General features: G+C 39.9%; 1 protein-coding gene across 12 annotated transcripts in view; it reads right to left on the bottom strand.

The window, feature by feature from the left end:
• LOC310902950 (uncharacterized protein) overlaps nucleotides 1-13380 on the bottom strand; it is a 327410-nt gene that overhangs the window by 226923 nt on the left and 87107 nt on the right. The window contains exon 2 of one of the 12 annotated variants that reach the window (XM_083845352.1): nucleotides 3774-3892. The exons of the other annotated variants lie outside the window; for them this stretch is intronic. The gene's annotated coding sequence lies outside the window, so the exon portion shown is untranslated. The remainder of the gene's footprint in view (nucleotides 1-3773; nucleotides 3893-13380) is intronic. 12 annotated transcript variants of the gene reach the window in all.

Below are 13380 nucleotides of genomic sequence, written 5' to 3'. Positions count from 1 at the left end.
GTGCACATTATCTACAACGTCCCATCAATATTCTGGTTTGTTGACCCTCCACCACTTCATCCCATGACCTGCATAATGAGACTACACGTAGCACTTCAACCTGCGTAATGCCAGTGCACTGACTAACTGTCAGTGCACTGACTAACTGTAATCAGTCAGATCCAAGTCTATTCGATCTAAACTTTTGTATCTAGGAAAACATGCTAGTAAAGGTTAAAAATGAGAGGTTGGGAAGGGATAAAGGAGGTGGAAAGAGACACAAAGGAACCAGGGAAGGCAGAGATAGCAAAGCTCTGACTGCTCTTGTTCAATCACAAAGCTCCTGCACAGTATATCTTGATCCAAGAATAGGCTGTAAAGATTTCTCCACATAGGCATAGATAGGTAGTTAATACCTCTAAAACCAGTAGGTGGCATTGAAGAGTGTATACTCTTTAGGCTTCATTAAAGACCAGTGTATTTCATTATTTCTGTGCAATCTGTGTGGCTTCTAAAATAAAGAACTTTATCTCACTTTTTCATACATTGGAAACATAAATGTGGTTTTAACTAATGGGCATCTGTGTAGTTTCAGAGAGCGAATATCTTCAGGTGGGACTCACAGGTTTGTGAAGGAGCAGCTTGTGGTTTGTCACTGGTGCAGCCATGCAAGAGGTTATCTGCCAACAGGGGTGAAGAACAGAAACCCACTCAATTTTCCAATTTCATTCATTTTTAAAGTAGTGAGATGTAGCAGGTGAAGGATGTAAAAAGGTGCTGTATTGAGAGGAATGGATCCAAATCGCTGTCCAAATAGGAAAGTTTGTTTCATTTTGAAGAATTCTGTTTAGTTCCGATGAGTTTTGGATGGGGGAAGCAACTGCCAGTCTGACTTTATTTCACACTCTCCGGACTCTTCTCCCCAGAGTACCACAGGATTCTGACTAAAAGGGGACTCAGTAATAAGAAATGGAAGGTCTCATCTTGCCTTTATATTGTATTATCTCAGTGTACCTATTCTACTTTAATTGAAAAATTTTCATTAAATTAAAAAAAATAATAATTGTGTATACTCATTCACAGAATAACCAAAAAAGGAGGTGTTTAAAGGTACAAGCAAACCAAAGCTTGCCCAGGAATAAAATGGAAAGCAATTACTTTAGTTTTCCTCATACCTATGTAAATCCACCACTCAGTCTGTATCACCTTGCCCATACAGTTTTAACATTGTGGTACTCTTGGCCTTTCCAAATACTGGTAACAACCCCAATATTATTGTTTACAAGGGAAAGGTAGCTGCAAGACAGAGAAAACAGAATGAAAACGCTAACTCATTTCACATGGATTATTCAGAACAATTCTAAAGGGCACCCTTGGATCTGTGTTAGCTGGCTAGAAGAGTCCCTTAGAAGCTTACCTTCAGTGGAAAAAACCCAGTTGTCTCCTTAAGTATTTCATAACCTTTCTAAAGTAATAATCAACCTTGACTGAATTTGGGAAGCTTCTGACCAGACCTTTCAGAAGGCGCGAAGAGCAGCAGTGCCAAAGAGACTTCTGATTTAAAGTAAAGCATGAACGGGTGCTAGAGGAGACTGTAAAACATTGCAAGCAGCACTGCAGTTTTTCCCACTTTACAGAAAGACAACCTTGGCACTGAATGACAAAATTCTTTGTTTAATATTACATAGGGAATCTGTTACCAGTGCGGGAATAAAATTCAGATCTCCTTGGGCCCAGCTCTGAACCCAAACTTCTGTTGCTTCACATGTTCAGTATCCTGCAGGACTGCACACTTTCAGTTCCTGCAGTTTCCACACTGGGAACGTGGCTTAGAGTAAAATCCTGAATTTACCATTACTTGGTAATGGAAGGTCACCATCAATACTGTTCCTTTATATCTAGATGCATAAGTTCACACAAAATACACAGAATATATTCACTACCACACTTTTCCCAAAGGTAAAATATGGCCTTCTGACTTCTCTAGAACATAAAAGGTATTTTTCAAAATTACTTAAAACACACCTCACATGCAGCGTTCTGAAATCTGTATGAGTACTGGCAGGTTTACGTGTCCAAGTGCTATTCTGGCAGGGTACCAGTCAGATATAGCTGGGCCACAGGCCCAGAGAAAATAGCTACAGAATTCAAGTACACTGTGCTTAATGCATTGTGAACCATACTCTACTTGTTCAGCAAAGAGAGGGGAAAGATAAAGGGAATTGTATATCCTTTCCCATAAATAACTACTGCAATAAGGGGTCTGAACACAATATGAAAGTAAAGATCAAAAAAAGATAATTGACTCTCAGTACTATCAGCATTTCAGTACTGAACATCATCTAGCCAATGCTATGGCTTCCCAATCAGGTCCCCGCTTTACCCTCGGGTTTGACTAGAACTGGCGCCATGACTTTGAGCAAAGCAGATAAGAAAAGTGTGCCTGCAGCCCTTGAGAACAGTAGGTGTCATTTTGTAAGCAGAAAGGCATTTTGTGTGTATCACATTACAGATGCTGTAAAGTCTTCTATATCCTGCAGCTGAATAGTCAAGCCTAATAACTCGTTTGACCTTTACAAATATACAAACAGGATGGCAGAAAAGATTATTTTAATCAGATCTGAACACATATGAGAGGGCAACAAGCAATTATATAGATTATGCAATTATGCTTTTATCTAACATTTCAGCAGAAATCAAGTTAGGGAGCCAGGAGATACCTGTTGCAATTGCCACAAAACACATTCAGATTATCTTTTTAAAATGCTACATTTTATTAAATATTCGTATAGCTCCAATAGCTAAACAAAAAAACCCTCCAACTATGACTTTAAGGTATGACAGCTCATGTCCTACAGCTGTGTCAAACTGAACTTCACAAGCTCACTGCTCCTTGCTGCACAGGTAGGATGTGTTTGTAATTCGTTGTTTCAAGATTTGTCCCCCTCTCTTGACAAGGAAGGGAGTGGTTGCTAAAGGCGACAGTATAGGAAAAAAAAATAATAAAAGATGCATTCACATTTCAGTGGAGTGACACAAAGAGCACAGAAATAATATTTGTGTTATTTGTACCATTGCGAATCATGATCTCGTAGGGCCCGTGAGAGCTTCCATGTGCAATGTATGTTAGCAATCAGAATAGATGGCTACTGGGTATGCCCTAAGGTAAGCTTTGTGCATCAAGGTGAATGCATTTTTTGGTAAGGGTAAATGTAAAGAAAGATAGCAGTGCCTGTCCAGAAACAAGTGACATAGTTAATCCAGAAAGCGATCCTTCAGATCTCATGGCCCTCAAGAGAATTTTAACCAACCATTAATGCAAGGAACTAGTTCCGGAGGGGACAGAAAATTAGTAAAATCACTGAGCAGAAACTAATCCAAAGATAATACAGTAGAGAAGAGGGTTAGATCCTTGACTTCCTGCAGATCTCTTGGCTGTGTTGGAAACGACTGAAAAGGTTTAAAGGTTGGACTAGATGATCTTAGCAGTCTTTTCCAACCTAAATGATTCTATGATATCCCTGTCAGGGCAGAGCTGGGAAGGCTTATGGTTGTCATGTCAGGTAAGGGAAAATAAATTTATTATGCTGCTTGAGGCTGCTACTTTCTTATTTTTAGCAGAGCCTTTATGGGGACATGCCTACGTAGAATACTCCACTCTGTTCTTTAAGTACAAAACTTATCTACCAGCTTTTGTCCATCGTTCCCTGAAGTGCACAATTCCTGCAGGATCACTGAAGTTAACATAAGACATACTTCAGAGGAAAAATTTAATTCAGGACAGGAAGACTGACCTTATGGCAGCTGTTGTGTCTGACCACATATGATTTCACTGATTTGTTTCTGCTTTTGATGAAGCCAAGCTTAAGTTCTCCTTCGACTCTTGCTTTATTTCAAATCCTTTTAAATGATCCTATAGAACAAAACATGGTCATTTTTTTTCCCCCTCACATAGAAATTAAATTCCTGTTTCTCTGTAGCAACAATACAGAAATGCTGCTAATATGCTGGGAGGCAGGAATTGGCAATTAAAATGCATTTTTAATAAAAATTGTCATTTTGTTAGAGGATAATGTGGCTAGTAGCATAAGGACATTAACTACAGATGTCAGTGGGAAATGCAGCTTGTCTTTTTTAGTTTTTTTTTTCTTTTGAACTTCTATATTGAAATATGTACTTAAAAGGGAAGTAGTTTCAATAAAAGAGGACATACTAGCTATACGCAGTAGACACTGTACACATGCAATCTGAAATAAAACAAAAGGGTTTAAAAGGATAAGGAGGAGGCCTATGTTACTCAGGAAAAAAAGCCACTGATGGATAACTGTTATTGAACCAGAAAGAAATAATGAGGCCATGGGTCTCAAGTGAAAAAGATGGGATTAAGAACGATTGCTTAGAAGACAGTGACACATCGTATGGGGACCTTTCCATTCGAAGAATGTAAAAAAAACATAATAAACAAGAAGGGAGGAACTCAAGTATGTGAATTTAAGGAAATGTGAAGTAAATTGCAGCCTGAGAGACCTAGTCTAATCTGGAAGCTGACAGGACTGCTTAACTTCCAGAACAAAGTCTGTGGAGAGGCTGGATTCCAACAGACAGAAAAGGGTGCAGAAATGCACTCTGGAAGGAAGAGGAGCCCAGGGCAGAAGAAAGGAAAGAAATATGCATGCTGACTGCAGCAGCATTGCCGATCTCTGCTGAATTGAAAGATTTATGGTTGGGACTTTACGGGAAATTACAGGAGAGCTCTGGGACAAGATAAGAAGCCAGACTTGGAAATGCTTAGGAGGGGAAAATGAAAAAAAAAAAAATCAGAAGAGCCATCAAGAAGGGTTTGCATGATGCGCATCTTAGATGAGATAAAAATTGCAGAATGGTATTGAAAGGAAACATTTTTCCAGCAATATTGTAAGACTGTGTTCATAGCCATTTCCTGCTTGACATTAAGAAATGAACAGAAATCATGTGCTTAGCAAAATAGCAGGTAGCTGATCAAAACGTGATGAAAGCTAACAGGGTTTGAAGACATATTTACAAGATGGCACTGCAAATTTATTTCATTCTCTTAAAGCAAATATGTCAGGAATATATAAAATTGAGCGGAGAAATCTGCCTGAATCAAATCCTTTTTAGAAAAATGCTCAGGAGCATTTACATTTCAATCTAGCCATCACTCAAGAGAGAAATGGAAAAGAGGAAGCCCACTGCAACCTCAAGAAGGGAAAGAAGAAGCTGGGATTTTCTAGGTCTGAAGGAAAAAATTTACATGCCGACTTCTCTGTCAGCCTTTACCAGGGATGAGAGCTCAGACTGGAAATGCAATGTAAAGACCTGTGTGCAGCCACAGAACAATGTTATTGTGTGTCTTACTGCAAACAGACCATATCTAATTCTGAATTAACTTCACTTGGGTATCAGAAATGTTAGTATTCATCAGACTAGGTGGTACAGCCCTATTAGTGGAGCCCAGTTATTATTTTGTCACTTTTCCTAGGTTCATCTCTCACCAGTGACACGAAGTATTCTAGGATGCCTCAGCTTTACTTCTGAAGTCAGACTAACATTATTTTATTATTGAGTAGTTTGTCAAGCCTTCACAGCTTGTTACTTTTTCCCCTTCAACACGTCCTGCCAAAACAGGACAGCCTGGTAATAAAAACTATCAGACATGGAAAGCATCAAAGAACAAACTTTCTACATTTCATTTGATCTACCTCATGCGAATTTTCCAATTCATACACGATAACAAGATTTAGAATATCTAATTTTCAGTTACTGACAAAAAAAAAAAAAAAAAAACAGACCACAAAGATAAGTCTTATTACTGTGCAATACATTGCAATTTTAACTTTGGACTTTGCTATTAGGCAACAGCAATGTTGACTAAAATAATTTAATTCAATAAAAATAGCATATATATTTTTTTTTTTTCTCTAAGAAACAAAGTCTTTCCACATATAATATTTTGTCACATTTTCCCCTTCACATTAGGAAAACTTCATAGACTCAAGTTTTTCCTGCCTTTCTGCAAAGCTATTTAGAAACATGTAATCTGTGATCTGCGTTCATGCTGGCTTTATTCTTACACCACCGTTTAAAAGGAAAAGCAAGCCCTCGGTCTGGGGCAGTACACCTATTAAGCACAGTTGGAATCACGAGTCTGCATCAGAGGCTGCAAGTTTGACCTACCAAGGAGTGATGAACACAGGCACCAGAAATCCCTAGTTTGTCATGCTCTCTATTGCTTGTCAACCTGCCAGGCAGCTTGCCAAAGGCTGAGGCAGGAGAGCCAGCCAGAAACCCAGCAGGAATCTGTCAGAGCCCTACATGAGCTCTGCTGAAATGAAAATGGTCCGTGCAAAATGTTTTGATTTCAGTGAACCAGCAAGTTCCAATGAAGTTGTGCGTTGATTTGTTACTTTGAAGGACTGGACTGGGATGGAGGTGGTGCTTTCCTATATTCCCATAAAGAAAATAGTTTTAAGAGAAGTTTCCTGGTCAGCCTTATTCGGGCTCAGACAGCGATGCAGGAATTGTCATCTTCCCCAGGTCACCTTCAGATGAGGATACTGGCATTGCATTTTATAAACAGATTCAGTTCCTGTCTGCAGGCCAGGTACCCTTTTACTCCCTCGCATTTTCCACAGAAGAGGGCATATTTATTTTGGTGCTTAGCTGTTCTATCAGTCTGGGTGTTATGCTCACATCACCAGTGAAGCAGTCATAGCTTTTCTGCCAGCCTTCCCTGGTACTTTCTTCCAGGCTCTCATCCTATTGCAGAATCACCCTTTTTATGTGGCACAGGAACAGAAGGGCTGTGCTCAGATGTAGCTTTAAAGAGAAAAAAAACATTCCCAACTAAGAGTAGAGCCTGGAACTTGAAAGTAGCAAAAGAAAAACTGCAGAAAAATGGAACCAATAAGCTGGAAATTGAGCAACTCTTCAATTTAATTCCTTTCCTGACCAGCATTTCTTTGACTTATTTGACTTCTGTGCTGCTATTAACTGGTTTAAGTGTCAGCTTAGTGGTTCTTTGGGCAGAAGGGAAGGAAAGCTGGGAACAAACACCAGGAACGTATGCTAAGGGCCAGAACAAGCTGCAGAGCAGCCCTGGTCTTTGGCTTATCCAGTGTGCTTTGTCACTGAGAACAGTTCTTGCTCCACAGGAGCATAAAACTGAAGAGTAAAGGAGTGGTAAAGGAGCTATGCAGAAATAAAGCCCTTCAAACATGCCATTTACCCAGTGTTTTCTTAATCCCAAGCCTTTACGGGCTTCCAGATTTATTTAATTTTTTAATCAGACATCTTCAATCACCAGGGTTGCCAAAAGCTTTGAAATGTAACTGGAGTTTTCAGGCATTACAATAGCCTCCAGAGAAAAGGCACTACAGAAAAAAATACTAGTACTGTCAAATCAGTAACATCCATCTAGCTAACTTTAATTCTACTAGACTGAAAGTAGAGTAACCATCAACTATCACAAAGAAAGCCAAACTCCTCTCAATACTAGGGGAAGTAGGAGGTAAATGTTTTCAGATACACAGCTGTACCAGTGGGTCACATCGGTTTGTATAAACAGCGTTCCCTGAGGTAATTAATAGGGAATAATATCTTCCCGAGCTGTCTTGAGCAGCTGGGGGCAGAGGCGGGAAGTGAATACTTGTCTCAGACTAATAGGAGTTATAAAAACCAGACAACTAATAAAATAAGCTTTGAACAAACAACAGGCTTGAGCTGGCTTCGACCCAGGTACTCCTTCCCAGTGACTGCGGATGCCCAGCATCGTGGCAGTGAGTGTACAGGGACTGGTAATGGCAATCACATTCATGTCGTATATCAGGCATTGAATATATTACTGTATCACTGATATATCAAAATCCATGAAACACCGAGTATGTAAAGTAAGCAAAATTGATATTAAATATTAAACCCTCCTTGTGAGGAATATCTAAAAAGAACTTGGTCAGAGACTATTGCACTCTGACAGGTCTCCCTTCTACTTCCAGAGAAGAATGCTAGAAGAAGAAGAAAAACAAAAACAAACAAAAAAAACACCACCACCACAACAAAAACCAACAAACCACTGTAGTTGGCCTGAGCAACAAATGGAGGCCTGGCTTTTAACTGGAGTTCTACTGTTTTGCCTTCATGTGAGACTGATAGTGACAGAAGCTGGCTGACCTGTCTTCCTGTCAGCCCCTGAAGGAAAACACCACAGACATTTAAGTGAACGTGGCTTAAAAACACGTTCCACATTCATATCTGCTCCATGTGGGCTCCTCCATGGGCTGCAGTGTGGAGATCTGCTCCATGTGGGACCCGTGGGCTGCAGGGGGACAGCCTGCTCCACCAGGGGCCTCTCCCTGCACAGGCCGCAGGGGAACTGCTGCTGCGTGCCTGGAGCACCTCCTGCCCTCCTGCTGCACTGACCCGGGCGTCTGCAGGGCTGCTTCTCTCTCACAATTTCTCACTTCTCTCTCCCAGCTTCTGTCGCACAGAGTTTTTTACCCTTTTTTAAAATCTGCTCAGAGGCCCAACCAGTGGCAGTCATGGCCCAGCTCTGGCCAGCAGCGGGTCCCTTTGGAGCCAGCTCTGATCTGACAGGGGGAAGCTGATGGGTTCTGCTCAACGAGGCCACCCCTGCGGCCCCCTGCTACCAAAACCTTGCCATGTAAACCCAATATACAAGCACAAAATGGATCTTGCTCTGTATCATTTCTTCCTTGAGGTGAACTCTGACATCAGGGAGATGTTCCTACTTCAAGGGAACTAACATTCATTGCTCACTGATACTGACATAATAAATACCTCAGTACATACCTGCATATAAATACCTGAGGTGTGAGAGACAGAGGGATTTGGCCAACCTCTTCTCAGTGGTTTGTGGGGATAGGACAAGGGGTAATGGCCACAAGATAGAGCACAGGAAGTTCCGCACCAACATGCGAAAACTTCATCACAGTGAGGGTGACGGAGCACTGGAACAGGCTGCCCAGGGAGGTTGTGGAGTCTCCTTCTCTGGAGATATTCAAGGCCTGTCTGGACGCCTACCTGGGCAGCCTGCTCTAAGGAACCTGCTTTGGCAGGGGGGTTGGACCCGATGATCTTTTGAGGTCCCTTCCAACCCCTTCAATTCTGTGATTCTGTGACGTGATTGGGATCAGATATAAATGGACTGCAATGGCTGGAGTTTTACCAAATTCCCATCTATCTAAAGAGAAACATGCTGGTAGATACATTTAATCTCATGTCCTTTAAAATTTTGCATAACCACACAATTCTTACATCATTTAGCAATGGCTTAGGTCAAGACCTCAGAACATCTCTGTGAGGAAGGGGCTCTCAACAGTCAGGTTGTCATGGTCCCCCTTTCGGGACCACCTTCACTTCCCAGAGTCATCAGCTTACACATACAGATATGGTGGGGATGGAGCAGGAGGTTTTCTGAATAAGTAACACTCTACAGATCCTGTTTTGCCATTACGCTAGCTACTATATAACCAACATGTCAGCATCGGCATTCACCAGAAAACAATTTCTAAGAAAAAAATATTTGAAAAACACACTTTTTTAAGAGGATGAAAACATATACAGAGATAAATGTATGTAACAATTCCAAAGATACGTGACAGCATGGAGTTGAGTGGGTTGATGATGAAACACTGTAATTATAAACCCTGTAATCTGGAACAGGACTAGCTGATTTCTGTAATGGCATAATTCTGCTGTTTTTAACATTACATTATGTAGCGATGGTATCTGATTAGATAATTTACATTGAGTGATTTGACAGGGATTTTAAAATATCCTTATTGCTTTATGTATCTATTAGAAAGGAACATTTCTATTTTACTGTCTAATTATGTGATCAGGTAAGGATTCTGATCTCTGTCAGAATATAAATCCAACACACCAGAATTTAATTACAAAGTACTTGCTACATAGTAGAGACTCAGGTGAGAATGTCTTTTCAAAATTGCTCCAAATACCTTTTTTTTTTTTAAATTGGAGATTTTTTTTATTTTATTTTTTTAAAGTGACTAAATTTTCCGAGACAGCTCTTTGATTACTCCAAACTTGCTGTTTGTTTAGAACTCTGGTCTGCCCACTTCCATTTACTTTGGCCTTCCTTTAACAACATTTATTACAACCTCCCATTAATATTCTCCCATTGTTTCTCCTTCGGGATCTGTCAGTTTTCTTTCCATTCAAGTCTCCTCTTTCAGTACTTTACAACAATGCTTATTTTATTTTACCTTTGTGCTTTTCTCTGACCTTGCATACATACCATTTTCACCATCATTTCTAAACCCACAACTCACAGTTCTATTACTCTTCTTCAGACATTTCTTCAAACCAATAGTTAGCCCTCCTGTACAGACATCTCCTTAAGGTATTGCAGATAATTAAAAGCGCTGATGTCACCTTCTCGTGCACAGTTCTGCCTTATGCATGTTTATATGCACAGTGGGTAATTCAGACAGAGAGCCTAGGTTAGGAAGAATTATCTTGTGATTTCTCTACCAGCTGCAGCCTAGCATCTAAGACTATATAAAAGTTAAGAACCTAATTTAAGTGAGGTGAAATGAACCCTATCCAAAGGTACATTTATATAGCAAGTTCAGCAGTGCCAGGAAAGAGAGACCATACTGTTATGGCATATTGAAATGTACTTGTCTACGCTGCTACACATCTTCAAGTTTCAAACACTTCTGGCAAGTAGCAAATGACACTCCCCTGAACAACTCCCTGGTTCTGGAGGCAGCAGATGACAAGGATCATTCCTAGAAAAAATGTGACAGCTTGAATGCTGCCCACCCAACCCTTGTGCTGGCAGGGAAAACAGTTTCATAATGTAGGCATGGGTTTTTCCACACCAGTGGACCTCACTGAGAATTGAGAATGGTCCAGGGCACATTTGTCTGGACAGATGTAAGCAGTAAGTCTACTAGTATAAACCATCAATTCTGCCATTTTAAATTACTTTGGCATTTATTGAGAGACAGGTGAGAGAGCAATACAAAAGTAAATTAGAATAAAATAGTGGAGTAGGTCTTTAATTACTGAATCCTCAATCTCTGTCATTTGGAATCAATCAATAAGGGAGTTTGCACTGAACACCACATTAACTTCTATAAAGTTTGTCTCTGATGTTAACTTCTTTTCGACAGTTTGACTATTAGAAGCTTAGTTTGAAATGTTTACATATGGAACCAGGATATAGCTACAAGAGCAAACATGACTGATGCATGTGAAACTTTCCATCTGAACTGTGCATGGGAATTTAGTATTCATGAGACGCACGCAGTACATCTTCATTGCTGCTGGCATACTGATAGCACCGTGCTATTTTACACTGACAACACAGCATTTTGGCAGTCCAGAATTCAAAGAGTTTGCATGCATTCAGGTCAGGATTGTAAATCCTGTCTCCCAGGAGTTTCATGCAGAGCAGCTGACATTTCAGCAATTCCCTTTCCTCCCCCAATACAAAACTGCAATTTACAGAGGGTTTAAATCATAAGACCAGCATACAAACTTTGCTAAATGCTACTCTGTCATTCACTTACTTCATAAGAACTCAATGAAATGTATACATCTGATGAACATAGAACATTAAGTGCAAACTAAAAATGTGCATACAACAAGAGTTATTCTTATTCTAAGCCAGTATTACACAGGTGTGAGAAGACCTCGGAGGAAAAATATATTCCATATCATTTCTGCACAGCAATTCCATGAGTCTGCAGCACCTGAGCTAGAGTCGTCAAAAACAGTTCTTTAGGAGCCATTTTATTCCAAATTGTACACTAATGCTTTGGGAAACACAATCTAGGCTTCTTATTTCAAATACTGAGGCTTCTAAAACATTTGTCCAGTACTAAGTTATATTCGTGGCTGTGTTCCCACTTGTGAACAGTGACCCATAATCCATGAGCTAGCACCACGCTAGACCTGAACTAAACTGTGAGGAAGCCCTGGGATCCTCACAGGGTCCTCACAGTGATCCTTCTGCTAAATCACTTTCAGTCAGGGCTGTATCACTGCTTTTAAGTTGTCAGGAAACTGAGATAATTTTTTGCTTCCCCGTAGTATTCCAAGAAATAGTTCCTAGCTACACAGCAGAATCACACATCTGCATTCTATCTCCTAGTTTATGTCTAAATGATTCTTGCTCAGTCTACATAACAGCATTTAAAAATAAACCTTACGACAAGGAAGAGGGATGTCTCAATCTCCTCTTCCTTTCCCCTTATTCCAATTAAGATGTGGTTACACCTTTTTACTCTTACACAGGTTCTTGTACCATTCTTATTTCTGTAACATTTAACTGCTATCCAGTAGTGAAAGAAGAAACACAGCTGTTGTCTGTTTTCCCAGTTCATTTAGTCTCACCTTTCCCCAACAGAAGAGTATTGACTTCCTTCTGGAAAGGAGGAAAAAAAAAAAAAAAAAAAGGAACAACTGCTTTTCCCTTTCCCTTTAATCTTTATCCAACATTCAAAGACCTACTACATTTTGGCTGTTTCCCCCTGTAGCTGCATCCAAAAGGCGCTTTCATATCAACTTAAGAGGCACAGAGTGAGAGATTTTTTCAGGTAAAAATATGGGGAGGAAGGGAACCCTTTGTTTAGATCATTCTTTATCAAAACCTTCCTTTCAGGTTGAATTAGTACACTCTTACAGAAAAAAACACTTTTGCCAATGAGGGTGAAAAATAAATAGCAAAGAGAATGTGAAACACACTTGGACAGACAATTCCCTGTTTTGTATAATTTTATACCAGTCCTTCCTCTACAAACTATACTATCGGTATTGTGCAATACACAATGGGTGACAACCACAGAAAATGGGCAGTGTTGTAAGCAATGGCACATGCAAGACCAATTTGGTCTTCTAAAGGTCAAAAGAACTCAAATGCAAGCTCACAATGGAGAGAAATTTCACTAGCCTACCTGACTGATGTCCCTTCTCTCCATGACAGTATTAGCTTATGTACAGAGCAAAGCTCATAATTAGTCCCTTAGAGACAGATGGTACCTTCTCAAAGTTTAGAACACGTTCAGATCCCTATCTTTCAAAAAAACCACATATTCCAGATCTCGTCAAAGAAACCCACTGGGAAACACTAAGCACAACACTAATTAAAACAAAAGAAAACAAAGACGCTGTCCTAGAAATAACTGTCCAAATTTTTTCTCCATTTTTTCCCAGTCAAAAAGGGATTTTCTAAATTCAAATGAATCCCAGAGTAATTAAATTCAAGTCATTAATTAGCTTTTGAATCTATCACTACCACCTAATAATCACTTAGTAGAGCAATAAAATTCACATCTAGTACTAGTACCTCTCGGCCTGAAAAATCCAGATAATTAAAGACAGAGTGAACACTTT

This window comes from Anser anser (genome assembly GCF_964211835.1).
Source record: "Anser anser genome assembly, chromosome: 7".
Classification (NCBI taxonomy): domain Eukaryota; kingdom Metazoa; phylum Chordata; class Aves; order Anseriformes; family Anatidae; genus Anser; species Anser anser.
The sequence above is the reverse complement of the archived record's forward strand: the minus strand, read 5'-3'. Positions and strand labels throughout refer to the sequence as shown.